Raw genomic sequence first — 2,569 nt, forward strand, 5'->3', positions numbered from 1 at the left:
TAAAATGTGTAAGACTAGAGATCCCTTCAAAAGAATTACAGATATAAAGGGACAGTTTCATGAAAGGATGGGCATGATAAAGGAAAGAAATGGTAAGGACCTAAGAGAAACAGAAGAGATTAAGAAGAGGTGGAAAGAATACACAGAAGAACTATACAAAAAAGATCTTAATGATTCAGATAACTACGATGGTGTGGTCACTCACCTAGAGCCAGACATCCTGGAGTGTGAGGTCACATGGGCCTTAGGAAGCATTACTACAAAGTTAACGGAGGTGACAGAATTTCAGCTGAGGTATTTTAAATCCTAAAATATACTGTTCTTAAAGTGCTGCACTTTATTGAGATAATCATATGGCTTTTATTTTTCAATTTGTTAATGTGGTGAATTATATTGATTGATTTCCGGATATTGAAGAATCCTTGTATCCCTGGGATAAAGCCCACTTGGTCATGGTGTATGATCTTTTTAATGTGTTGTTGGATTCTGATTGCTAGAATTTTGTTGAGGATTTTTGCATCTATGTTCATCAGTGATATTGGCCTGTAGTTTTCTTTTTTTGTGGCATCTTTGTCAGGTTTTGGTATTAGGGTGATAGTGGCCTCATAGGATGAGTTTGGAGGTTTACCTTCCTCTGCAGTTTTCTGGAAGAGTTTGAGTAGGATAGGTGTTAGCTCTTCTCTAAATTTTTGGTAGAATTCAGCTGTGAAGCTGTCTGGACCTGGGCTTTTGTTTGCTGGAAGATTTCTGATTACAGTTTCAATTTCCATGCTTGTGATGGGTCTGTTAAGATTTTCTGTTTCTTCCTGGTTCAGTTTTGGAAAGTTGTACTTTTCTAAGAATTTGTCCATTTCTTCCACGTTGTCCATTTTATTGGCATATAATTGCTGATAGTAGTCTCTTATGATCCTTTGTATTTCTGTGTTGTCTGTTATGATCTCTCCATTTTCATTTCTAATTTTATTGGTTTGATTTTTCTTCCTTTGTTTCTTGATTAATCTGGCTAATTTTATCTATCCTTTCAAAAACAAGCTTTTGGCCTTGTTGATTTTTGCTATAATCTCTTTTGTTTCTTTTGCGTTTATTTCTGTCCTAATTTTTAAGATTTTTTTCCTTCTACTAACCCTGGGGTTCTCCATTTCTTCCTTTTCTAGTTGCTTTAGGTGTAGAGTTAGGTTATTTATTTGACTTTTTTCTTGTTTCTTGAGGTATGCCTGTATTGCTATGAACTTTCCCCTTAGCACTGCTTTTATAGTGTCCCACAGGTTTTGGATTGTTGTGTTTCATTTTCATTCATTTCTATGCATGTTTTGATTTCTTTTTTGATTTCTTCTGTGATTTGTTGGTTATCCAGCAGAGTGTTGTTCAGCCTCCATATGTTGGATTTTTTAATAGTTTTTCTACTGTAATTGAGATCTAATCTTAATGCATTATGGTCAGAAATGATGCTTGGAATGATTTCAATTTTTTTGACTTTATCAAGGCTAGATTTATGGCCCAGGATGTGATCTATCCTGGAGAAGGTTCCGTGTGCACTTGAGAAAAAGGTGAAATTCATTGTTTTGGGGTGAAATGTCCTATAGATATCAATTAGGTCTAGCTGGTCTATTGTATCATTTGAAGTTTGTGTTTGTTAATTTTCTGTTTAGTTGATCTGTCCATAGGTGTGAGTGGGGTATTAAGGTCTCCCACTATTATTGTGTTATTGTTAATTTCCCCTTTCATACCTGTTAGCATTTGTCTTACATACTGTGGTGCTCCTATGTTGGGTGCATATATATTTATAATTGTTATATCTTCTTCTTGAATTGATCCTTTGATCATTATGTAGTGTCCTTCTTTGTCTTTTTTCACAACCTTTTTTTTTTAAGTCTATTTTATCTGATATGAGTACTGATACTCCTGGTTTCTTTTGGTCTCTATTTGCATGGAATATCTTTTTTCCAGCCCTTCACTTTCAGTCTGAATGTGTCCCTTGTTTTGAGGTGGATCTCTTGTAGACAACATATATAGGGGTCTTGTTTTGGTATCCATTAAGCCAGTCTTTGTCTTTTGGTTGGGGCATTCAACCCATTTACATTTAAGGTAATTATTGATTAGTATGATCTCATTGCCATTTACTTTACTGTTTTGGGTTTGGGTTTATACACAGTTATTGTGTTTCCTGTCTAGAGAGTATCCTTTAGAATTTGTTGGAGAGCTGGTTTGGTGGTGCTGAATTCTCTCAGCTTTTGCTTGTCTGTAAAGCTTTTGATTTCTCCTTCATATTTGAATGAGATTCTTGCTGGGTACAGTAATCTGGGCTGTAGATTATTTTCTTTCATCACTTTAAGTATGTCTTGCCATTCTCTCCTGGCCTGGAGTTTCTATTGAAAGATCAGCTGTTATCCTTATGGGTATCCCCTTGTGTGTTATTCGTTGTTTTTCCCTTGCTGGTTTTAATATTTGTTCTTTGTGTTTGATCTTTGTTAATTTGATTAATATGTGTCTTGGGGTGTTTCGCCTTGGGTTTATCCTGTTTGGGACTCTCTGGGTTTCTTGGACTTGGGTGATTATTTCCTTCCCCATT

The sequence above is a fragment of the Capricornis sumatraensis genome, chromosome 17 (assembly GCF_032405125.1).
Source record: "Capricornis sumatraensis isolate serow.1 chromosome 17, serow.2, whole genome shotgun sequence".
Lineage (NCBI taxonomy): Eukaryota > Metazoa > Chordata > Mammalia > Artiodactyla > Bovidae > Capricornis > Capricornis sumatraensis.